Source organism: Chrysemys picta, chromosome 9, assembly GCF_011386835.1.
Source record: "Chrysemys picta bellii isolate R12L10 chromosome 9, ASM1138683v2, whole genome shotgun sequence".
Classification (NCBI taxonomy): domain Eukaryota; kingdom Metazoa; phylum Chordata; order Testudines; family Emydidae; genus Chrysemys; species Chrysemys picta.
In genome coordinates this window covers 35433295-35460527 of record NC_088799.1, presented here as the reverse complement: position 1 = coordinate 35460527, position 27233 = coordinate 35433295, and the positions used below count along the sequence as shown (strand labels likewise).

Here is a 27233-nt window from a genome sequence, read left to right as displayed (position 1 = left end):
CTAACTCTGCTCCCATTGCACCCTAAAATGTATGAGTGTATACAACCACAAAATCACAGTTATGCTATTTTGTTATAGGAGAAGTGTTGCTAATGATAGTAGTGCTAGCATTACATTTGTAATAAAATACTTTCTTAGCACACTTCTCTTGATCCCAAATGATTCTTGGGTATTTTTCATTTATTTTCAGTTTGTAGCAAACCGAAGTTTATACAAAAGCTTAATTCGGGGGTGGGGGAGAACTGTAACTAGAATTTTAGTTATTTCATTTTAAACATTACCTGGGAACAAAGTGATTTGTCCTATTTATGAGAGTACCTGTTGCACAACGTTAAAAAGCACTAAGGCACGTTTTATCAAAAAACATTTATCCTCTTACAGTCATTTTCAAATGTCTTTGATAATTGGTGCCTGTTAGGATTAGCGAATAATTTTAAGAAGTATTTTTGCTACATGGAAGGAGTGGAGTTGGGAGAAGATGGAAGGCCACTTAGGAAAAAAAACTACTTTTTTATTCTTTCAAGTACAAGGTATGTTTAAAATAAATTCTAATTCTATTTTCCTCACAGAAAGCTGTTATGCAGGATCTTACTCAAGTTCAGTAAAAAACAAGACAAATATCCAAGAATCATTTGAGGGCAATAAAACTACTATGGAAGCATTTATTACAAAAGCAAACCTAATATTGCTAGCAGTTAGTGATACCATATCTCAAAAATTTTACACATGCTCAATTCCAACACTGTTTATAGAAGTCTCCTTCCTTGAGTATGATGAACTGCAAAGAACATGGTGGAAATGCAGTTAACAGGCTGGGCACGTTTGCTTCAGAACTCTATCCAATGATCCTCCACAGAATAAAATATACTCATATGTATAACAAAGCCTAACATGCTAGGTAAAATAAAAATTAGTGCAAGTGACAGTGAAATTTATTTTCTTTAGAACAACTATGTTAGTCCTTCCCCTCTTGTACCTCTCACACCATTTACACCTAAAAAGGAAGCCATAAACATCACATAAGCCATTTATAACTTGGTATAACATTTGTGTATCAGGAGAGAACTCGTTACTTGCTTTGACTTTGAAAAGAATTTATCTGTTCCTTGGATAAAGTTACACTGAAGAGGCCCAGCCAGAACCTCCTCATGTTCTGTTGATTTGGCCCCTTGCCAACTTGGGAAACTGATTTACTACACTCCCAACTCCATAACATACAGCACTGCATAATACAACTACTTTATTTTTAAACTGGTGTGTTGGGTGGTGAAAGCCAGAAATATTGAAATGGATTACTGTACAAATTTTTAATTATACTTTAGAATTTGACACTTAATACTGAACAGCAACAGCACAGATTTCTTTAATAGCTACAAAACGTAAAAGCTTCTATAAGCTACAGTATTTGCAGCACATGCAAGTTTTTTTGAGATTTTGAAAGATTCCTTATGTTATCTTTTAACCCGAATACTCTAAAAAAAAAAAAAAAAGAGCTTTGTAATATATCCAAGAAGATTATACACATTTACGAACATTTAGATATAAGCACTGACATATCAGTCCAAACTACTAGGCTTTATACACCATCTGGTAAGTAAAAAGCACACAGTGGAATACGGTCTTATCTTTTCAGTATAACCAAGAGTATACTGTCTGTCCCTCCTCTGTGCACAATGTCAAAAAACAGTTCCACTATAGGAAACTTGAACATTACTGGAAACAGGAATCACAAAGTGTTATTTAATAACAGATAAGGTATCGTTCAATCAGATTTTGACTTAGTTGTCATCAATGGCTCTGCAACACAGGCACAGGTACCATATTCTACATAATGTTACACGATGACTAAGAAAACAAAACCACTGTGCTTGAATTTGACGATTAAGAGGCTCAATGAAAAAAATCCCAATACCTAAACTACATTGTACAACCATTATAGAGATTCATACTACTCTTGAAACTACTTAAATTATTGGTTCTTGCAGCATATTACCCCCCCCCCCAAAAAAAAAGAGAGAGAAGAAAGCTATATTTTATGCCTGAAATGTATTTTGATGAAGAGAATACAAGCAAATACTTAAAAACAAGGCATTAAAAGAAAAGTGACTATAGAATTTCTTCCTTTCTGGCTTTGGTTTTTATTTTGTTCCTACCTTTTTGTAGGGGGGAAAAAAATATTGTTAATATGGATCACAAGTACTAAGCCCGAAGTTACAAGTTACACACACACACACACACACACACACACACACTACTTTTAGCAGTTTGTTAATGGCATCTGAAACATCTCCATCTCCTGTATTACTATATAATTTGGTATGCACGTTCACTGAAGATCGCATAAACAGACAACAATTAAGCCAGATTCTTACATGTCTTTCAAAGACATGTAAGAGATTATTAAATGAATGGAAAAATAAGAACACAGAACAATTTTTTTCCAATGTAGTGCACACAACCAATCAGAACTATTTTCTATCACTAAAGGAGAGAGAGAGGGTTATAAGTTTTTGTTTGGAAAACATTTACAGTAACAGGAATACCATAAAAATGGTTACTAATCTTCTGTAACTGTTGTTCGAGATGTGTTGCCATGTCCATTCAAATGTAGGTGTTTTGTCCCAAACACAGTCACTGGAAAGCTTCTCTCAGTGGTATTCATCGGGTCGGCTCTGGTGCCCCCTGGAGTTGCACTCTCATAGCACCAATATAAAGGGTTCTGCTGACCTGCCACCCTCTCAGTTCCTTCTTGACTGCTAACTCCGACAGAAGGGTAGGAGGGTGGGTTTTGGGATGGACATGAGCAACATATCTCAAAGAATAACAGTTACGGAAGGTTAGTAACCATTTTTTCTTAGGCGACTCCCAAGGAGGTGTATGCAGAGGGTTCGGAGTTCACTGACAAGACGACTGTAGCACCGCTCTGCCAAACCCAGCATCGTCTATGGCCTGCTGAATTACGGCATAGTGAGATGCAAAAGTGTTGACTGAAGACCACATTGCTGCTTTACAGATGTCCTGGATAGAGACCTGAGCCACGAATTCAGCTGAAGATGCCTGTGCCCAGACAGGTGGAATATGCCTTCAGGGCCAGAGCAGGGACCTTCACCAGGTTGTATCAAGTGCAGATACAGGAGGTGATCCATAATGAAATTCTCTGGGTTGACTGGAGAACCTTTCATCCTAACCGCAATTGCTACAAACAGTTGGGTAGTTTTCTGAAACGATTTAGTCCTTTCTATGTAGAAACCCAGAGCATGAGCTAATTCAGTTCAAACTACATGGAAGAATAAACAAAAATAGATCTGTGACTAGGGTTTTTGATTTCAAAAGGGCTAACTTTAAAATATTAAAGAAATTAGTTAGGGAAATGGATTGGACTGAAGAACTTGTGGATCTAAAGGCAGGAGGAGGCCTGGATTTACTTCAAGTCAAGGTTGCAGAAACTATCAGAAGCCTGCATCCCAGGAAAGGGGAAAAACTCATAGGCAAGAGTTGTAGACCAAGCTGGATGAGCAGGCATCTGAGAGAGGTGATTAAGAAAAAGCAGAAAGCCTACAAGGAGTGGAAGATGGGAGGGATCAGCAAGGAAAGCTACCTTATTGAGGTTAGAACATGTAGGGATAAAGTGAGAAAGGCCGTAAGCCATGTAGAGTTGGACCTTGCAAAGGAAATTAAAACTAATAGTAAAAGGTTCTATAGCCATATAAATAAGAAAAAAAGAAGAAAGAAGAAGTGGGACCGCTAAACACTGAGGCTGGAGTGGAGGTTCTTCACCCTAGGCACTGGCCAGATCCTGCAGTGCAGTCTCCTGGTACACGGCACCAGCCTCAGTACCAGAGCCTGGGTCATGTTCTGGATGTAGTCTGGGTTCCGAAGCTACCAAATATGACCTCCTGGAGTGGGACCCCGGTCGGACTGGAAATGCCCATAGGTTCCAGAAAGGCCACTGCATGTGGAACTGCCACTGCCTGGGTAGCCACGCCACCAATGGCACACCATGGCTTGGGCCTATAGCGGGATAGTGCCTAGACTGGCTCCTCCTTGAGACATAAGACTCTGCCTCAGAGGATCCCTCCGGAGACCAGGGTGGAGCAGTGCCAACCGACGTTGGTGAGCAGCACCAGGAGAGAGGGAGAGGACCAGGACTGTGCTATCATGGCCAGTTTCCCTTTCCAAACTATCTGCGACCGCGAGCCTGCAGCAGTCTTTCCCGTCAGTGCCGCCCTTGACAGTTCCCATACAGCCTGGGATGTCTGCACCGGTAGCGCTAGTAGTCCCTCACTGCCACAAAGGCCTCCATTGTCGACAACACCAGTAGGTTTGTGGGGTTCCAGAGCCTCTCTCGCGGCAGAGAATCTGTCAGCGCCAGACTCAATGGTGCAGCATAGGTTGTCAGCGCCACAGGGTGGCCTGAACTAGGTCACATCCTGGCAGTATCCACTTGTCCTGCCGATCTCAGTGTTGGTGATCAGTTTCTCTTGATCTTAATTTGTTTCTTCCTAGGCACCAGAGATGGTGAACGGTGCTTAGTGTCTCTCGCCAGCATATCTTTCTTTGGCACTGGATCTGATTGACGGTGCCAGCATTCCTTAGATGAAGCTGAAGCGTCTCGACTCGGTGCTGGAGTCAGGGAACAGCACCAGGGGTCTCAAAGCAAGGCCGGGGACTCCTTACAAAGGCCAAAGTACTCCGTGCTAAGTCTGGGTGGCCCAGTTCCAATGGAGGTCGGAGCGCTGCCTCCATGAGGCTAGAGCGAACTCTAGCATCCCTATCCTTCTTAGTGTGGGGCTTCAATTCCCTACAGATCTTGCACTGCTTCCACACAGGAGCTTCCTCCAGACACTTAAGGAAGCTGGAATGGGGGTCACTCACAGGCATAGGCTTGTGACAAGACTCACAAGGCTTAAAAGCCAGAGACTCAGGCATGCCCCAGTGCTGGAACAGGGTGTGTGTTAAACCACTTAGCGGGCTTGCTAACTAATTAAGCAGCTAATAACTGAAACTTGCTGCTAAACACAAATTATCTGCAACAAGAGTAGAGAAAGTCCATTGAGGAGTACTTGCAGGAGCAAGAATATAACGGGCAGTAAGAAGGAAATGAGTGGGGGGCGGATCAGCAAGACCTTTTATACTGGCGCTAGGAGAGCGCGACTCCAGGGAGCACCAGAGCCAACCCGACGGATACCACTGAGGGAAAAAACTTCCCCGTGGCGGTACTCGGGGCAAGCACACACCTACGTTGGAATGGACATGAGCAAGCACTCGAAGAAGAAAAAGCAAGTATATAAAAGAGTACCACGTGACACTAAAACATGAGAGCATTATTTTATAGTTTTTAGATACTACAAAAATACTGGAACATCTGCATAGACAGAGTTTACAGTACTGCAAAGAACAAACAAAATGATTTAATGTTATTAAGAAGTAATACATCAAATTAACACTATTTTTATCTGATGAAAATTTGATACCCATGTCTCAATTTTCTAGATAAACATTACAAATACTTTTTAAGGAAGACTGCTTCTAAATGTGACCCCATGCAGTATAACTTTATTAAATAAAAACAATTACCATTCAAATTTTATATAATTCACAAATTTCAATTAAACTTTCATTTTATGTTGATTTCACACTATTCATGAGTTTTAAAATATTCATTAACACTACATTATTTCTATTACAACAGCACAGATGTGTAAATCAGGATTGGGGCCCCAACTGCACTGGCTACTGTAAATACACAGGAAGATACAAGGAATGTTTAAGTGTCAATAAAAAAGATCATAGTTAACAATTGTTATGACATCCTACTTACATTTCACAAGTAGTTATAGCCATTTAAGAAAAAAGATTCAACATAGGTTTAATAAACGAAGCCTGCATGTGTAACTTGTTTTCAAAAAGACATTCCAGATGGATAGGAATAACGTCAGAGACTGAAAACTTCAACAAGCTTCTGTAAGAGTACAAGTACAGCTGGTTCAGATTTTATTCAGCACATATATACACACTAAACAAAGAATTAATCGCTAAAATGAAAGAGGTCAACAGAATTTCAGAAAATGTACCAGATTAATAAAATTTTCATTGGACAGTGTTTTAAACCAAGTGTTAACAGCAAGACTACCAGTGACTTCAGCAAGCCCAAGACTAAAAACTGCTGTTAAATATGAACTCTGTAGTATAACAATCAACTTTAGAAATAAATCAAATACTCATTATCCAGTATCAGTCATTTAAATTGCTTTTAAAAAGTCAAAACCAAGTAACGATGTAGAAAGTTCTCTTTTACAGTTATAAAAAGATCAGTACTCAATATGCATATGTTGAGGAAAATCTTTTAAAGTCATCATAGTGCAACACAATACTGTTATACTACACTGCACCATACAGTTGTAGCTCTGCTGAAATGGACACGTATAAGAGTTGCTGAGGTTTCCCTCAGTGCTTCAATGAAAACCAATACGTCTAGGTTTCACTGGCTGTTTATGTGAAACTAAAGTTAGAAGCCAAACTGAGCATCAAGAAAAATCAAGACAAATGTGTAAGTATGTACGAATATACTTAGAGAGCTCAATCGTGTGTTAAGTCAGGAAAGATTTCCACTAACGTAAACAGGAGTTCTGCCTGAGTAACGACAACAGGACTGGACCTATAATTTTATGTGGCAAAAAATATCTTCTGAAAATAAAATGACATGCATGTTTATTAGTAATAAACAATGGAATGAAAATAGAAACTTTTTCTGCATTTGCTTGAAAATTTTCTCTCTTCTAGTAAAAGATTCACATATCCTTTACAACTGGACTTTTCACTGCTCCCAGTTTGAGAGGCAGACATATGCTGGTCAGTGACAAGGAAGGTGTCATCCAGTCCCTGAAGACCCAGCCAGTTTGAGGTAGCTTCTATAAATAAAGTATTTCTATGGCAGCAGCTAACTTTGAAACGAATAACAATGACTTCAGTACTCTTATAATACAGTATGTTACAGCAGAACATCTACTGCAGCCAGGAAGGAATAACCATATACACCAAACTAGCATCTGATCCATGTGACAGCTTGGAGCAGAGACTGAAAAAGTTTCCACATCTAGTTTGTATAACTGTGGTAAAAAGCATGAACAGAAGACCAAGGTTTACATATTTCTTCATCTGAAACAAAGGATCTTTCTGTCCATTTAGTTGCCATTACACTTAAGGAACTAGCTCTAGGGTGAAATCACGGCCCCAGTGAAGTCAACAGCAAGACTACCATTGACTTCAGCAAGCCCAAGATTTCACCCCTAACATGTAAAGGGGGAACAAGTCTCCCAGATTTGTAGGCTACTGCACTTTGTCTACCTACACATATGCGGATAAATATTTGGGGCAGTCCAGGCTATTGCTGATAGGAGAGAGTAAAGGAATCAAGAGTGTCTGAAAGCCTCTGAACAGCCTATGCAGATTTTAAATGCTCTACTAATTCATAGTGCCCACCACAGATTTCATAATGAGTGCTTGGGATATCACTTGTGATCTGTGGAGCACAGTATTCAATTTGGAAATAAAGGCAAAGTTTGTCCACAGTATTACATTATCCTTACGAAAAGTACAATAGATTATGCACAGAGTTCAGACAACTCTGATGCTGAAGTTGTAGCAATAAGAAAGGCCTGGAAACAAGAGGCTGAACACAGCAAGCCAGGTGGCTATCAAAGTCTACACTTCTATGTGCACGGACACTGTTTGCTAAAGGAACTCCAGGATATTCTTAGTTTTGGCCTTGACCAGTATGGTGGTGTTGCTGCACCAAAGAGAGTCTTAACCCTGTTTTGGAATATGAGTTATTGGACAACCTTTGGTTGTATGAGCTTAGAATATTTTCCCCCTTCTTTAATTAGTTTATTTAAAATACCATACAGCTAAGCTAACCTTGTTTGGTTCTTGGTGGGACATAGTAGTCTGCATCAGCAGCAGCAGGGAATGGTAACCCTGTTAGCTTTTTCCAGTTGGCTTGGAGCTACATGTCTTCTGCTGGCTTTCCTAGACCTGTGGGGATGCAGCTGCCTGCGAGGCTTTCCCAGATATACTGTAAAGGGAGCTGCTATGGTCAGTTACCTCTTTATTAGGTGTTTCCAGAAACCATCTTCCAAGATCCCAAAGCTAAATAATAACCCAGTAAAGCTTAGAATCCAACAGTCAAATAATAGGAATTTTTTAAAATCCCTTTTAGGGATTTCAGTTTGGGTTCAATTTCTGCTCTGCAGCAAGGAGGGCCTGAAAAAGCTTGCCTGCAACAGAGGAAGCGGACGAGGTCATTAGGTACTGAACAGTTCTAGTTCTTCCTCCTGAGCTGGGAACAGGCTGAAGATCCATTATACAGAATCTATGGGCCCCCTTGTGCAGAAGAGTTTTATGTAAGCTTTGCAGTAACACAGACCATCGGAAAGGGTTTTGGGTATACTGAATTCATGTGACCTGGTGCAAAGTTTCAGATTTTAAGACGTACTTTCTCAGCAGCAGACTCCAGGCATCATCTTTATGTGCCTGTTTGCTCCTCCTCCCCTAAAATCTCAAATAAAACCAAAATAGTTAAAAAGAAAAATAAAGGTCATGCTTATTATTTATATTTTAGATTTATTTTTCCATGTCTTTGCTTACTAGAGAGTGAACTTCACACACATGTGGATGGCTATCCCATTATGGTTACATGTTTGTATGGGAACATGGGAGATTACAAGGAAAGCAACTACGCAATGGCACACCTCCTACTGCTACAGAAGATGCCTCCATGTCAGCTCCAAACAAACCAACAAGAGGGAAGCCATGAATCAGGCACGGTGCAAGGCCAAGAGGTCTTTTACACAGAAAAAGTTGTACTAATATGCTACTCAAACAGGAGAGAGGGACTGCAACCACTAATCCAGATCACAGGCTAGAGTAGCAGCTACGGGGGGACTGCGCTGTACTCTCCTGTTAGGAGACCAGATTTGGGAAAGAATTTATCTCCCAACCTTCCACCCACATAAAGCTGAATTGGTTCACCTGTATAAAGCCTGAATAAATGGTCTCCTGATCTGCTACAAGTGTCATCTATTTCCAAAATCAGCCATGAGGGCTTTATCTAGATTAAATTTACCAGTGGGTCACTGCTAAACACCACACTGTCTCTAGTTCTACTACGAAAAAGCTTAGAAAACACTGCAGTATAAACACTTGTGGGAAATCTACACTAGCATTATCACCATTGCTAGTGCCACAGTGGGAGATTTCCCTAAAATTGCCATTGCAGATGTTCCTAGAAGGCAGGGTAAGGTAATGCCTATTTTCTTCTTTAGTAAGTGTTTTCTCCACATACTTTACCTCCAGTCACAGGAATCTTACGAGCAGAAATTCTAGGAACATGTGTTTCTAAACCCAGGTTTCCCATGTTACAATGTATTACTCTACCTGTAGTGCATATTTTCCAATAGCTGCCTATAAAGGTATCATTTAATATAATCAGAAAAGGCTAATTAGAATTTCATGTCTAAATTCTAGGATCTAAATTTAAATTTATTTTAGGTCAAACAAATCAATTGTTTTAATCCCTTTTGTATGTGTTGTTAATTGGTATTTAATAAAAACAAACTCTCTGTAAGATAAGTAATCTTTAGTTGTCTCCTATAGGGAGTGGTTGCTGCTGATAGTGTCAGTCTGATCATTTGCTGACTACAAATCCCGGCCAGGAATCATCACAATTTTCATGCAAGGTGGCAAGTTAACAAAGCATGGCAGAGTGCGGTATAGAAAAACACAGTACTGGTGCTCATTGTCCATATGTTGCCTCAAAGCTTCCCGGATTCTAATAGCCCCCCACTATGCCTCTCTAAAGCCCTGGTATGTGGCTGATCAAATTCAGCAGCCAGGTGATCTGCCTGCACACTCCACCCTGGGGGAAACTTCACCATTAGCCTCACAACTATTATGGAGCATGCAACAGGCTGCTAAAATCAGAGGCTTAGTTTTCCTCATGTAGGTCAAACCTACCATAAAGGCAGCACTAGCACGCTTTTAATCTGCCAAAGGCACATTCTACAGTCATTTTACACCTGCTCGGCCTGTTGTTGAAGCACTCCTTGGTACTGTCCAGGTTTCCCATGTAAGGCTTTATGAGCCATGGGAGTAAGGGGTACGCTGGGTCTCCCAGGATCACTATGGGTATTTCAGCATTCCCCACTGGAATCGTCTGGTCTGGAAAGAAAATCCCTGCTTGCAACTTTCTGTATAGGCCAGTGTTCCTGAAGATGAGTGCGTCATGCACCTTCCCGGACCACCCCACATTGATGTTAGTGAAACATCCATGGTGATCCACAAGCACCTTCACTGCCATAGAGAAGAACCCTTTCTATTGATGGGCAAAGAGTCCTGTGGCACCTTATAGACTAACAGACGTATTGGAGCATGAGCTTTCGTGGGTGAATACCCACTTCGTCAGATGCATGTAGTGGAAATTTCCAGAGGCAGGTATAAATATGCAAGCAAGAATGAGTCAGGCTAGAGATAACGAGGTTAGTTCAATCAGGGAGGATGAGGCCCTCTTCTAGTAGTTGAGGTATGAACACCAAGGGAGGAGAAACTGCTTTTGTAGTTGGCTAGCCATTCACAGTCTTTGTTTAATCCTGAGCTGATGGTGTCAAATTTGCAGATGAACTGAAGCTCGGCAGTTTCTCTTTGAAGTCTGGTCCTGAAGTTTTTTTGCTGCAGGATGGCTACCTTTAAATCTGCTAGCGTGTGTCAAGGGAGACTGAAGTGTTCTCCTACAGGTTTTTGTATATTGCCATTCCTAATATCTGATTTGTGTCCATTTACCCTTTTACGTAGGGACAGTCCAGTTTGGCCGATGTACATAGCAGAGGGGCATTGCTGGCATATGTTACATTGGTGGACATGCAGGTGAATGATGGTGTGGCTGATCTGGTTAGGTTTCTATTGATGTACTCTGTCGCAAGATGGTCTGGGGCCAAAATTGGAATATGCGCGCCATCTATCGCCCTGCCGCGGCTAGGGAATCCCATTGCTGCAAAACCATCCACTATTTCATGCACATTGCCAAGAGTCACGTAGCAGAATGAGATTAATGGTCCTACGCATTTGCGTTACTGCAGCCCCAACAGTTGACTTCCCAACTCCAAACTGATTCGCAATCAACCAGTAGCAGTCTGGAGTCACCAGCTTCCACACAATGATCGCCATGTGCTTCTCCACTGAGGGCAGCTCTAATTTTGGTGTCCTTGAGCCACAGTGCTGGGGCAAACCCCCACATAGTTCACGGAAGGAGGCTTTTCGAAAGTTCTGCAGCTGCTGCTCGTCATCCCAGACCTGCATAACGATGCAATCCCACCACTCAGTGCTTGTTTCCCAAGCCAGTCCACTGTGTTCAGCTGCTCCATGAATGCCAAAAGTAATCTGGTGTTATTTCTTTCTATGGCACACAGTAGGTCAGGCAACTCTGATTCCTGTTTAGACTTGGAGCTCATGATTAAAGGCTGCGATTTAGTCACGAAGGTCATGGAAGCTGTGACTTCCAAAGACCTCCGTGACTTCAGCCAACACTGGCTGGGAGCTGCAGGATCCCCTGCCATCTGTGGAGGCAGGGAGCTGTGGGGGGGAGCCCCGCAGCTCCCAGCCACCACAGGTGGCAGGGGTGATCCGCTGCTCCCGACCACCAGGGAGGGACCTGGCAGTGGGGGGAATCCCTGCCGCTCCAATGCACCACAGGCGGCGGGGGGAGGGGGGGGGTGAGGATTCACCGAGATCCCAGCTGCCGCAGATCGCAAGAGGGACTCCTGAGCTCCCAGCCTCCGCGCGGGGGGGGGGGGGGGGGGGGGGAGGACGACCATGGAGCTCCCAGCCACCGCGGGGAGGTGAGGGGGATAACCCCGGAGCTCCCAGCCATCCCTCCCCGCAGCTGCCTAGGCTACCCATTTTGTCATGAGTATTTTTAGTAAAAGTCAAGGAAAGGTCACGGGCGTCCATGAATTTTTCATTATTGCCCGTGACCTGTCCATGACTTTTACTAAAAATATCTAAGACAAAAACTTAGCCTTACTCATGATATACTGTATGACCATCCGTGATGTGTTCATAACAGTGACCACAACAGAAGAGCAGTGTGGGATCCATCCTTTCAGACAGAGATGGTGGGTACACAGTAAACAAGGGCTGTTGAAAAATGCTGCATAATGCAGTCGGAAACCCATGGAATGGAATGAAATGCATCATAAGATGTTGAATCCACACCCACAATTGCACTGTGATCCACTCCACTTTCCCACAACTCCTAGCTGCAAAAGGTGGCGAGTAGCACAGTGGGATAATATCCACAGTGCACTGTTCTCACTGTCGATGCTAGAGCACCACATAGTTTCCTATGCAGAAATCCTGGTGCCTATCATAACAAAGGAGCTGAACAAGAACCTGCTGCATTTCTCCAAGAACAGAATGCAGTAAAGAACTTTCCCACTAGTCCAGTTTGGACTAGATGGTGGATTGGAACCTGCAACGCCTTCATTTTCTGGTGATTTTTTTGCTAAAGATGAAAAACTTGTGTTTGTGGATTTGCATTAGTTCTACAGAAGTCACCACTCTGGACAACATCCATTACTAAAACCTACCTACTAGCTAGACATCTTTTATTGAAGAGATGAGAGTGTATGTCTCTGCTGCAATCCAGAGATGTGACTGCAGCACAAGTAGACCTAGCTGAGTTAGCTTTGATCTGGCTAGAGTAACAACAGCAATGAAGCCACAGCAGCAGGCTGGCTAGCCCCACCCTCCTGGGACCCTGACTACATACCAAGTGGCTAACCCATTTCACCACCCATGCTGCCAGAAGCTATTGTTACAGGAGCTAGCTAGATCAAAGCCAGCTCAGGTAGTCTACAGGTGCTGCAATAACAACATTTTCCTATTGCAGTGTACACATATTGTGAGATAATCATCCTCTTCAGACTAGCACTGATGAATCATGCACTTTGATTTAAGATTAATGAGGCCCATTCTGTAAATTTTCCTCTACTGTAGCATCCCAGACTTATTCCATTTATTCTCATAGAACTGGTTATCCTTTCTGCTCTGTTTTGCAAAGGGGAACACACTCTGCCTGTTTCTGTACACCAGCTTGTACACTTTCTTGTACTGCCTTGTGGATGAAAGCATTCTCTTGCAAGTCAACATGCCACAAGTGAAATCACATGTACCTACAGTACACAATTTTTGTAATCTATGGCTCTTGCTGATGTATCCAATATAAACAGGGTAACCAATCCCACAGGCCTTCTTTGTTCTGAATTAATAATACCACGTCTAATAGACATCTGTCCATACCAGAACTATTCAGTGAAGCAGGTACAAAGGTAAAGTTGGTCTTCTGAACTGCAAGTTTATCGTCTCTAAAGTAGACACCTCATTCTCTGTTAAATAAATTGCTGTGATTTCCTCCACACGTCTCTCATCACATAGTAGGATTTGTTTTTAAAAAGCTCCTGCAAGATCTTTGTACTGAGGTATACAGGAAGCATTAAATGTTTATCCCCTAGTAGTTGACCACGACACAATGTCCTCCTAGGACTCTCCCTTCAATTTGCACTCAGGAATTGTTTTCTTGGTTCTCTCCTCTCCCTCCAATTTAGCAGCAGCACTTTTCTGAGGGAGTTGATAATTGGTTCTGCATTTCCCAGACAGAGGAAAGGACACTCCATGCTCTGAGGGAAGTGAGAGACTCCCAGGACAGGATAATTAGGTTGAGAGAATTTGTACAAAAAGCTTAAGTTAAGTAATGAAGTGGTTACCTTCCTAAGAATAGTATAAGATAGCTCCTGTCATGCACTGGGGGCTTGGAAGCAGAGCACTTTGGAGCAGGAAGTCAGTAGGTGGTTCTTTCATCCCAGTACCATAGAATGACAGCTCTAGCTTCCTCCAATCACGGTCATGAAGGAACCTCAACCTAGACCACATCAACAGATAGTACTTTGAGAGACCTTCAATATAGCCTCTCAAAGTTACTTCTGACCTTGTGACTGGAAACAAAGGATATACTGTGTCTCTTAAAAGTAGCTAAAGGTAATTTTTTTTTCAAAATTACACACCCACACTTAACTACAACTTTATAACACTTTTTCTAATAAAACAAGAAAGGTTGTTTAATCATTTTTAACAAAATCTTTAACGATTAATGATGTAAATGGTTGATCTGTTAGAAAAGCTATTTCCAAATGTTATTCCTTTCATCACAAGAATCCTTTCCAGCCTTGTCCAATTCCAGATGTACTGTTTACTTCGATCACAGAAAACATAAGGCAACCTTAAAACCAACTTCATAAACATTTGAAGAAAACATTAAAATTCCACTACTTGCATTATATGCTCTAAGCTTTGGTCTTTGTCTTGTGGACACTGAAAGTCTTAAGTGACACTTCATTAGCTGTGTGACCTTTTAGCATGTCTTGTTAAGTTCAGCTCTTGGGAGATTTATATCCTTACACAGGTCTAGTGTTTTTAAAATAGATTCTGTCCACATTCCCCAATGCATATATACAAAGAAAACCTGCTAAATATAGTAAAAAAGTATACAGTTGTGATATTTTATTAGATCTAAATCTGAACTACAAAAAATAAAATTTGATTATTAATATATGTTTTACGCCATAGGTTTGTTTTATCTAATATAGCAAGAGAAAAAAAACCAACGCCAATAAACAGGAGCAAGGCGTATCAAATTTATCATGGCCGCCATGCATACCTACTTATTTCCTATACTAAAAAGAAATCCAGCCTGCCCAAATATAAGTCCATAAATAACACCATCTTAAAATCTAATAATGACAGGCAATGACTACATGTCAAATATTATAGCTGAAATTTCCTCTATTTCTCTAATCCTTTCATTAGGTCTACACTTCTGAATGAACTTACCACAGGAAAAGAAGACAAAAATGCGATATTACCTGTGAGCAAACATGTGACAAAACAATCACTCCATACCTGACCTCTCAGTTCTTGTCCTCAAAGGAAACCTGCAGAACACCTTCGAAAGATGAGCCTGGGAGCTTAAATTCCTAACTTTGTTAGACTTTAAAAATTCATAGATTTATTAAAGACACCGAATTTATGGCTCATTATAACAATCTATACTCACTAGGACTGCAGAGGTGTTAACTGCCACTTCACCTTGAATCATCTCTTGCAACATATTAATTCCAGTCTATTCCACCTTGTATTTAGCTGTGAGTACCTTTCCCAGACCTATCATAGAATCATAGAATCTCAGGGTTGGAAGGGACCTCAGGAGGTCATCTAGTCCAACCCCCTGCTCAAAGCAGGACCAATTCCCAACTAAATCATCCCAGCCAGGGCTTTGTCAAGCCGGGCCTTAAAAACCTCCAATGAAGGAGAGAACATTTTGGGGTTGAAATGGCTGGAGTCATTTGTTCTTGTGTAGAGTCACTGCTACCTACTTCAAAGAAGAGCTCTTTGTAAGCTTAAAAACTAGTCTCTTTCAACCTCAGAAGTTGGTCCAATAAAAGATATTTCCTCACCCACCTTGTCTCTCTGAATCATAAGTTTATTCCAAAAAAAATAGTTTAAAAGTCATAGTATTTTGCAGAAGAAAACTTGTAAGGTTACAAGTGAAAACACTTTTAATAAAATAAAGTATCTTTCAACTGCACATATGATAATCTTGACACTTGCTTTATACCCCATTGCAAGAGTGGAGATTTGCTGGAGGATGAAAGGCATTCTGTTACTTCTAGGGGTATGAACTCTGATGCAAGTGGCAGGGATATATCATTTGAAATTCCCTTCCTCTGGTGGCCAGATTGAGTCGGAGATGCTGCGTAAGACAAAATGCCCCCATTTATTAACTGCAGTTGACTACTTTTATTTAGGCATATTTTGATTCATGTTTATTCTATTGTGCTTGTTTTAATTATGAATATGAATTGTTTTTGACTAACATTTGGTATATTAAGGTACAGTATTAAATTATTAACACAGACAGTAATGATAGTGGCAGTTTAGCAAACTGAGGATGATTTATCCAATACGTTTTTTAAATCTTTTCAAATTGATCTGCCATGTTGATCAGCACTATATAGAGTGCTAAACGAGAGCAACGGCACCCAACAATTGTCAGCAAGGTCAAAACATACTGCTATGCTTAGCTGCAGTAATAACTGCTTACGATATAAATAGTGATGTTGCTTGTAACTGAAACAAATATTAGTAAATTCTGGTCAGAAGACAAAAACAAATACCTAAAAAGTTATCTCAGGAAACCTGAAACAAAATTCTTATATTAAAATACTTGAACAGTTGCAATATAAATACAGAACGAGGATGTCTGGCAAACATGCTGAAAGGTGCTTCTGTAACTGAAATAGCACCAAACCTTAGCATACAAGGATGAGTGGCATAACTAGGATGAAAAATTCAAGTGCACAGTGGCATAGATCCTGCAATGAGCTCTGAGTTTCCGCAGCTGCCCTGCCCTCTCTGACTCTGAACAACCTAATCGCTTGCTATAGTAAAAATTGTCATGTGACTCATGCAGAAGGAACCTAACAAGAGTTGCTGGTCTAAGGAAAGTAGTATTGAGTAGCAAGACTCAGATGGTGTAGAAAGTTTAATGGCAGCTAGAAAAGCTTGAGGAAAAAATAAGATACAATTTGAAATAAGTTAAATTATTGGTCATATTACAGAAGAACGTTTGGCATATTTTGCAAAAGAAATACAAATTTTACATTTCACACACTTTTTAAAGAAAAGTTTTTAAAGTGCTTTAAGCATTGAAAGTCCTTGTAAAATGTTCTGTTTACACTTTTTGGAGAATAAAACCTCTATTTATACAGAAATCAGGTTCTCAATGAACTGAAGTTGAGCAAGTTCCTCCATACTTGCCACAAGTTCTTTCTGGAGCCTTCTGAGCTCGCTGATAAGACTACCAAAGTTGCCAGGTGTAGCGGCAGCTTGAAAAGTATGGATATTTGTCTCTTATGGAGGAATTCAAATGCTACTATCATGCACCTTGGTAATTAATAAAACATAGGGCTAGCTCATGCCATGCTATGGCTCTATGTGGGCACTCTTGGGAGTAGGAAAAATAAGGACTCTGGGGAATGCAGGGGTTACATCTGGAACACTCCTCCACCTCAGGTGGGGAGTAAGCATAGCTATGGTTCCAAGGGTGCATGTGCCAGCCAGCTCAGGGAAAGAGGGCATGCTGCACCTCATTTACAGAATTTACAGGTCATTTCCAGTCCCTAAATTAGTGGAATAAAAAAACACCACCACCACCACCACCACGAATCCCAACATTTTCTGTTTTAGACTTTTCAAGGGTATCAGAGTTAAGCAACCAACTTGCAACAGTGCACAAACAGGATGAAACGAAGAGGGAAAAAAAACCTCTATATTCCTTACGTCAAAAGAATAAAACAAAAAGGAACCGGGTGTGAGAGATTTCCTCTCTCTTTTCCCCTATTTCTTTTCTACATTCTACACAGATACAGGGCAAAAGGCTTTCCTTTTCAATGCAGGTGGTTTGGGCTTGCAAAGGCAGCCAAAGCCTATAATTACTCTCCTATCCACTCCTTACCGCCCTACACTCCTTCAATACCCTCTTCCTTCCACCTAAACAGTGCATGAGGGAGAGATCTTTAACCAGTTCCCAAATGAATATTACCCAGACCCTTTTCTAGTGCAGAAGTTGGGCTATGAAAAGAAAAGTTTTCTCTTTGAAGTCTCATTTTTGCCATTTCTACTGTTTGTTTTACATAGCTCTCCTTCATGCACTCCTGTAGAGAGCATGCTGTGCATTTTCTGGCCTTTGGCTCTATAATGCAGATCGCCTGGTGCTGCCTCTGAACGAAGAACCTCCCAATCTGTTTGGTTCATCATTTCTGGGATCATGACAGATTAAAGTTTAGCGGAACTGTGAGTAAAATCAGTCAGATGACCTCTCTATGGCTCAGAAAAGAACATAAAGAGGCATAACGAGCTGGAGCTTCCTATGGAGGTTGAGGCTTATTCTTCAGTCCAAATTTGGTTCTGCCAGCTGCCTGCACTGAGAAGGCAGCACATTTGTATCAGACATAAAACCACAAGAGAATATTTATTTAATATGTTAAACAATCTGACTCTGAGATGTTGACAACTTGGGGTGTCTCTTGACAATGTCCAGCATGCTGCACACACTACTGTGCTAAGTAACAGGTAATAGGCACCATTATTTGTATTGTAGTATCCCAGTCACCAACTAGAACATCACAGTGGTAGGCCCTGTACAAACACAGAACCAAAACAAAGCTTACACGTTAAGTACAAGACAAGAGGTTACAGACAGGCAGACGGGGGAGCATAAGGAAGCAATGCAACAGTATGCAGTGCTCATCATCATCTCCTATAGGTCTCTGCATGGGGGACTGGGGAGGAAGAGCTATTGATCTCTATTTGGTGAATGTACAGCCATGTCCACATAATTATTCAAAACCATTTTACAACAATATTAGAGAATATATATGTTCCAAAACAGTGAACTTTCTTGTCCTTAAGGCTGCTAAATATAATTCAAGAGAACACATACCATTACAATACAGAGACTGAAGAAATCACTCACCCACTTTTCCAGGTGAGTACCATCAGCCTCTGCAGAAAAGCTTTCCTTTCAAAATATTAAATTTTGAACCTTCGTGATTATGAATACAACCTTCCAAACAGGAACCCAGTGTAAACAATGCAACTATTGGCTGCAGAGACACAGCCACCTCTGTTATGCCAAGATTGTGGCCACAAGACACATCCCTCCCCCCAAAGAGCCTCCACTAGGGTGGTAGGAGTGTCCCTACTCCCTACCCAGAAAACCAACAGCTGAGATGGCAGTAGAACTGTTTGGAAGACAAAAATTTTCTCGCAGAGAATTTTGTGGGGAAAATCCTCTTTTGAAAATTTTCAACCAAAAACATTTGTTTTCAAGAATGTTTGCTTCACATAAAAATGATAAAATTCAAACAAAATGAAAATTAAGTGACATTTTGAAATAAAACTTTCACTTCAAAATGATAAAACAAAATGGTTCTTATTTAGACTTTAAATGTTTCATTCTGTTTTTTAGAACCCAAAAAATTCCTGTCTTCTGATTTTTTGTGGTTTTCCCTCCTACTCCATCTTTTAAAGAAAAGGGGGGGGAGGTAGGGGGAGGAGAAAGGTTATATAGTGTGTGAAAGCCAGCTGGGGGGAGGAGGGAAGGCTTACTTCTCTATGGTGAGATATTTAATTCCAAAATCCAAGTGAAATTTAAAAATAAACTAAACATAATACATTTTTTGCTCACTTCCTCCAAGCCAATGAGTGACTAAAGGCCCAAACCAAAATATTTATTTACAGTTCCCATTATGAATCAAAAATTAAAGCCTAAACATTCAATTTTGGCTTAACAGGAAAAGGAGGTCTTCTTGCACTTAGCAGTAAAGAGTAAATTACTAATCTACACTTCTACTCTACAGTTCTATACAACAGATCAACCTAAACCTCCCCTCTCCCCAATCAAGATTATCTTTATGGTAGCCATTGAGGCATTCAAACTTTGAATTTTGCATTTTCCATATACTGTAGGCCTGTCAGTAACGCACCAATAATAGAGGAGAACTGTTCGTCCAAGTTCTTCAAACAAGAAATCTGATTCACCAGCTAGTTGCTGAAGAAAATTTTGTATCTGAAGATTTTTCAGATTAAGAGGTCTTCCAGCCTAAGCTTTTCCAGCCCCTTTACAGTCAAGAAAGCCAACCAACCAACTAACCTCCTTTAAAAACAGACACACGATAAAATTTAGCTCAGTGGAGTTTCACCAACTTACTTTAAATAGGTTTAAGTTTGTCGTAATATTTCCACATTGAGCTGGAGATATGAATAACATGCCTTGGTTAATGCTCCTCACATCAAAGTTGGGTGTCGCAGTTGTCACAGTAAATTCTTCAAAGACTTCTTCATGGGATTCATTTCTCGACCAAAACAGTGAAGGACAATGGCTAAATATTCTGTGAACCAGAGGCCCAATTCTGCACTGCCTCACACCTTGTGCAGTTATTTACACCTGAAACCTATGTTAAGCAAACAACAACAAAGTAAATTAACCAACTCTAGTTAAACTGTTTACAATTGGTGTAATGTTAGGGAATGTTTGTGTGTCCCTTCAAAGATTTAGTTTCATAAAGGTTTGTTTAATCCTGTGGTCTGTCAAATGCAACCGTCAGTTTGATGCCTGGTTTACATATAAACTTGTACTAAAATAACTAAACTGGTTTTAAATCACATCTTTTATTATTGTGGTGCAAGTTTGTACGTACATTAGTCCTTAATTTCATTACAAAATTTCCCCCATACTTAATCAAAGCCTCATGTTTGAAAACACTGACCCATGACCAGGTTACTTTCCAGCCAAAATTAGATTTACAGTTAAGATATAATTAGGATACCATATATTCAGCAAACAAAAAACTAGCAGAATCTGGGAATTCATGATTGGTATGTTTCAATGAGATTTCTGAATATAGAATAACAGTTTGCTATTTCAAATTAGTGAGTCCCCCTTCTCCAGAAAATATAATCATAGAAATGTAGGGCTGGAAGGAACCTCAAGAGGTTATCTAGTCCAGCCTTCTGTGAAGAGGCAGGGACAAGTAAACCCCTAGACCATCACTGACAGGTGTCTAAGCTGTTCTTAAAAACCTCCAATAACAGGAATTCCATAACCTCCCTTGATAAGTTATTAGAGTCCTTAACTGTGCTTAGTGTTAGAACATTTCTCATAATAATTTAACTTAAAATCTCTACCTTCAGTGGACATGGAGAATAATTGATCACAATCTTATTTACAACATCCCGTAACATATTTGAGGACTATTATCTGATCAACACTCAGTTTTCTTTTCTCAAGACTAAACACACCCAGTTCTGTTAATCTTTCAGCTCAGGTTCTCTTTTATCATTTTGGGTGCTCTCTTTTGGACTCTCTCAAATTTGTCCACTTTTTTCCTAAAGTGGAGTGCCTGGAACTGGACACAGTACTCCAGCCTTTTTTGCACTGCAGTACATTGTTGACTCATTCAATTCACAATTTACTATAGCTCCCAGATCCTTTTCAGCAGTACTACCACCTAGGCAGTTATTCCCCATTTTGTAGTTGTGCATTCATTTTTTCATTCCTAAGTGAAGTATTTTGCACATACCTTTATTGAATTTCATCTTGTTGATTTCAGACCAATACTTCCTATTTGTCATTTGAATTCTATTCCTGTCCTTCTAAGTTCTAGCAACTCACCCAGTTTGTCCTTATCTGCAAATTTGATAAGCACACTCTCCTCTCCATCATCCAAGTAATTAATGAAAAAGTTGAACAGTACCAGACCCAAGACAGACCACTGACGGATTCCACTAGATACGTTCTCCCAGCCTGACAGAAAGTCGTTTCAACTAATTTTTCACGCACTTTATAGTAATTTCATCCAAACTACACTTTCCTACTCAGCTTATGAGAATGTCACATGGAACGGTGTCAAAAGACTTACTTAAACAAAAACCACATCTACAGCTTCCCCCATCCACTAGGCCACTAACCTTATCAAAGAAGGAAATTAAGTTGGTTTCGCATGATTTGTTCTCGACTAACCCATGCCAGCTATTACTTATAACTTTATTATCCTGTGGGTGCTTAATAATTGGAATAAATTATCTTTCCAGCTATTGAAGTTTGGCTGACTGGTCTATAATTCCCTGGGTCTTTTGTCCCCCGTCCCCCACACACACACATCACACTTTTTTTTTTTTTTAATATATAAAGACAGGTACTATGTTAGCCCTTTTCCAGTCCTCTGGGATCTCACCTGTCCTCCATGAATTCTCAAAGATAATCACTACGGGTTCCACAATTGCTCCAACTAGTTCCTTAAGTAGGTTGAATTTCAGAAGGCCCTGCCAACTTGAATACATCCAATTTATCTAAATATTCTTTAGCATGTCCCTTCCCTATTTTGGCTTATGTTCCTTCCCTCTTGATGTTCATGTTTATTGTGTTAAAGGATCTGGTCTCTATTAACCTTTTTAGTGAAGACAGAACCAAAATAAGCATTGAACACCTCAGACTTCTTGATGTTAGCTCTCCTCCTCCTCTAGGACCTACATTTTCTTTTGTCTATGCATTTATACATATGTAGTTCCTAACGTATTTATAGAACCTCTTATTGCCTTGCTATGTGCAATTCATTTTGTATCTAAAGACTTGCTAATTTTGTCCCTACATGCTTGTGCTATTCTTCTGTATTCAGGTTTAGCAACTTCTCCATGTTTCCACTTCTTGAAGGATTTATTTTATTTTATTTTCAGGGCAGTAAGAGAGCTCCTGATGGAGCCATATTGGCCTCTTACTATTCTTACATTTTCCTCACATCAGGATAGTTTACTGTTTCATCTTTAATATTGTCTCTTTAAGAAACCAACATCTCTCCTGATCTCCTTTTTTCCTTAGATTTTCTTCCCAAGAGATCTTATCTACCTGTTCTGAGTTTGTCAAAGTCTGCTTTTTTCATCTACTCTCACTCCTTCCTTTCTGTAGGATCATGAAATCAAACATTTTGTGATCATTCCTACTTAAAAACAGCACAATGCTTGCAATTCCTGCTGTACTGACATGTATACCACTTCAGGAGAATATAAGTAAGTTATGAAAAGGAAGTCGATAAGGATTGCCAATGATTTTCATATACGGAATAGAATTATATAAAAAACGATAATTCCGAGAATTCAGTCAGTCACTCTCCAGCAGTTCTGAAAAGAACAGTGAGTAGGGTGACACAAACCTCAGCTATTGTCATTTATTCCTGTCTGTTTTGCTAAAGACACATTGGGTGCAATCCTACCCCCTGAAGTTTATGGGAGTCTTGTCACTGACTTCAATGGGGACAGAATTTTACCCACAACATGCAGGTCTATAAGTAATGTCATCTTCTCATGCAACAGAAGGCATGGAGGGGTGCAAGTGGCAAGCTGGCTTAGAAGTCGCTGGTAGCAGCACAGAACTCAAAACTGAGCTTAGTTCTCTGAGCTGGGGAGGCTTCAGCAGCATTTTGTGCTCCAGAAGAAAATAAGGGGAGGAAGGAGTACATTGAAGACTCCAACTCTTCTTGTGGTATTGTAAGTTTCTTCTAGTTCTAAAGGACTTTGAATTGGACACCAACTGAAAGGAGATTCCACCAAGCAGTACAAATGGGCTAAGCTTGTAGTGGCTGGCTGAAGCAGTATGTGGAGCATTTTGGTCCTGCTTTTCTTATTTCTGATTTCCATACCATCACTAATAATAAACTGCCAGATGGCAAATGAAAGGAAGTGTGTGCTGCGTGACCTTCACTTGCTGAGGCAGAATGAACTTGGAGGAATCCTGTCAGAGAGAGAGAGAGAGAGAGAGAGAGAGAGAGACCCCCACACATTGACTACAAGGTGCCAAAATATCTGACACTGTCAGAGTCACTTAAGGTAGAAGAAAACTATCCCTCAGCATGGCCTGGTAGACTCAATTTAGCGTCTTTTATCCCACTATAAAGACAAAGTGTATAACCTAAACTAGTAAGTCAAGTTAATTTTAAATTTAGTTTTCACAATCTCCTCCTATAGACAAGGTTCCTTCAAAAGCCACAAAGATCTTTGTGTCCCTCTCCTAGTCTCTGGAGACACCCATGAAATTCCTTTAAAATGATTGGTAAAGTTCAGTTATTACTCTCACTTCCTCAGGTCATAAGAAACAGTAACTGTATGGATGAGCCATTAGTGTCATTTCAGTTGATAAGAGAATTGCTAGTTAAAAAATAAAGCAGTCTGAACTTTAACAGGGGAACAATGCTATCATTTTTTCCAACAAAAAAAGTTATGCAGAAGGATTAGTTAACAGACAAAATGCAAACAACTTTTCTTAACATACACAATGGAAAAAGAACAGGAGTACTTGTGGCACCTTAGAGACTAACAAATTTATTAGAGCATAAGCTTTCGTGGACTACAGCCCACTTCAGTACTTGTGGCACCTTAGAGACTAACAAATTTATTAGAGCATAAGCTTTCGTGGACTACAGCCCACTTCAGTACTTGTGGCACCTTAGAGACTAACAAATTTATTAGAGCATAAGCTTTCGTGGACTACAGCCCACTTCAGTACTTGTGGCACCTTAGAGACTAACAAATTTATTAGAGCATAAGCTTTCGTGGACTACAGCCCACTTCTTCGGATGCATCCGAAGAAGTGCGCTGTAGTCCACGAAAGCTTATGCTCTAATAAATTTGTTAGTCTCTAAGGTGCCACAAGTACTCCTGTTCTTTTTGCAGATACAGACTAACATGGCTGCTACTCTGAAACAATGGAAAAAGAACTTGAAATCAGAAAAAAAAAATAATCAAACTACAGATTCCTAGTGGTTCCCAGAGCATCTTGATTCCCCCTAGATTGACTCAAGCCACCACTGGAGTTCCTGAACATTTTCAGAGTGAAGCTGTCTTTTAAAGATGACTTCTGGAATTTGGCCACAGTTCCTTCTGCACTAAAATTTAATCCTTGTTCTTCCATTTACATACCACTTGTGTAATTTGCCTTGAGCATTTACACCACCAGATGAGGGTCAATATTCCATAGAATGTAATCTTAATACAAAAACATGTTCAAAGTTTATCTATCACCAACTGACATCTGATCTATCACTATCTTGCCAAGCTGAAAGAAACATGTCTGAGGGATGGAGAGATTGAGTAGCTGAATCAGCTTTGAGATTTTCCATGGTCACTAAGGCCTGGTCTACACTAACCCCCCAATTCGAACTAAGATACGCAACTTCAGCTACGTGAATAACGTAGCTGAAGTCGACGTACCTTAGTTCGAACTTACTGCGGTCCAGACGCGGCAGGCAGGCTCCCCCATCGACTCCGCGTACTCCTCGCGGCGAGCAGGATTACCGGAGTCGACGGGGAGCACTTCTGGGTTCGATTTATCACGTCCAGACTAGACGCGATAAATCGAACCCAGAAGTTCGATTTCCAGCTGCCGAACCAGCGCGTAAGTATAGACAAGCCCTAAGTCTGACTCAGAAATGGGAATCGGTAGATATGGGTGCTTTTATTTTTGACCTCACCTCTTCGGTATCTATATTTGGAGATGTAGAAGACACTGTCTAGTCCATTAGATTTGTGCTGTTTTGTATGTGAAAAGGATTTTACAGGCAAAATGTCTGACTTCAAGGATTCTCCCAAATGTGAGTTCTGCTCTCCACTAGAAAAGTTACACCAATAAAGAACACCCTCACTATAACTAACCCATTGGGATCCAAGCCATTTGGCAGTTATAGCGAAAGAGCCAATCACAGCGGTGGGGCTGGAGATGGGATCCAAGGACCAGATTCATTACAGCCAAAGATTCGTCATTATGAAGGGTGTTATACAGTAAACCCTTGCTATAACTACAGTAGTTAGGCTAAATAAATAAAAAAAATTTAAAAAGTACTAGTGTGGATGCAGTTATAAAAGTACAAAGAGGCCTTATACCAGTGTAGCTTAATTTGCTATCTAGAGCAGAATAAATCAAGTCTATACCGGATATTTTGCCACTAAGCACTCTTTTGCCAGTATAAGCTGCATTTACGTTATGAGGGTTTGCCAGTATAGCTATACCAACAAACCTTTCCTAGTGTAGAGAGGGCTTAAACTATACTGGTATAAGCACTTTGTACCAGTATAACTGCGCTCTCACTTGTGGGGGGGGGCAAGAGACAGCTGGAAGGTTGTTGCTTTAGCACCACCAGTATAGTTAAAGTGGCAAAATTTCCTAGTGTACACAAGCCCTTAGTAAAGCAAGGAGTTAAGAACTACTGGTGGGAGAGCATGAGGGAAATCAGCTCTTCAGAGGTACTCTCAGATTGAGGAAACACAGTGCAGATTGAGTTGTGGCCCTAACGATCTGTCTACAAGTGAGTCAAGGTTACCTCTAGCAAAAGGTAAACTCTCCTGGAAACGGAACAGTCAGCTTGATGCTGGGGTGTCTCTGGCATTGGCAAAAAGAGGCACCCAGATCAGAAGATGAAAGTAATAGTAAGTGGCAGAAAATGTTCCACCTGATATCAAAGAAGGTATAGTACAAGACGTTCCTTCTTTTAAAAAGTGGTACTTAAATGTTCAGTAAGATACTGACTTAGGAAAACAAACCCATTCAGGACAGCACTTAAATATGTGCTTAAATGTAGGAATTACTCAGTGAAGTTTTACAGCCTATGTTATGCAGAAAATCATAATCCCTTCTGGCCTTAAAATCTATGACATAGCATCCTGACATGAGATAAATATGCTTAAAATATTTTCCTGAACCAGGATCTGAGACAGCAGTCAGTTACACAAAATTAAGCTAAATGATAGAAGTTTCTACCATCCGTAGATTTAAAATAAGATCTATAGACCTGGAAATAGACTCCAAAGCATAAACTCTTCTACTAATGAGCTTGTAAAGGCTTTTTTGGGGGGAAAAAGTCAATGAATCATCAAAAAGAAAAATCTCTGATTGAAAAGCTATTCAAAGCAAAATTATGAGTTTGTGGATAAGGGTGAAGCTGTGGATGTGGTATACCTAGACTTTAGTAAGGCATTTGATACAGTCTCGCATGACATTCTTATCGATAAACTAGGCAAATACAATTTAGATGGGGCTACTATAAGGTGGGTGCATAACTGGCTGGATAACCGTACTCAGAGAGTTGTTATTAATGGTTCCCAATCCTGCTGGAAAGGCATAACGAGTGGGGTATCGCAGGGGTCTGTTTTGGGACCGGCGCTGTTCAATATCTTCATCAACGACTTAGATATTGGTATAGAAAGTACGCTTATTAAGTTTCCGGATGATACCAAACTGGGAGGGACTGCAACTGCTTTGGAGGACAGGGTCATAATTCAAAATGATCTGGATAAATTGGATAAATGGGCTGAGGTAAACAGGATGAAGTTTAACAAAGAGAAATGCAAAGTGCTCCACTTAGGAAGGAAAAATCAGTTTCACGCATACAGAATGGGAAGAGACTGTCTAGGAAGGAGTACGGCAGAAAGGGATCTAGGGGTTATAGTGGACCACAAGCTAAATATGAGTCAACAGTGTGATGCTGTTGCAAAAAAAGCAAACATGATTCTGGGATGTA

The 27233-nt window shown here is 40.4% G+C and overlaps 1 protein-coding gene across 8 annotated transcripts in view; it reads right to left on the bottom strand.

Annotated features, from left to right (window-relative positions):
• The window catches only part of IRS1 (insulin receptor substrate 1), a 182952-nt gene that overhangs the window by 133627 nt on the left and 22092 nt on the right, over positions 1–27233 (bottom strand). Inside the window, exon 2 of one of the 8 annotated variants that reach the window (XR_006175227.2) lies at positions 19880–20123. The exons of the other annotated variants lie outside the window; for them this stretch is intronic. The gene's annotated coding sequence lies outside the window, so the exon portion shown is untranslated. The remainder of the gene's footprint in view (positions 1–19879; positions 20124–27233) is intronic. 8 annotated transcript variants of the gene reach the window in all.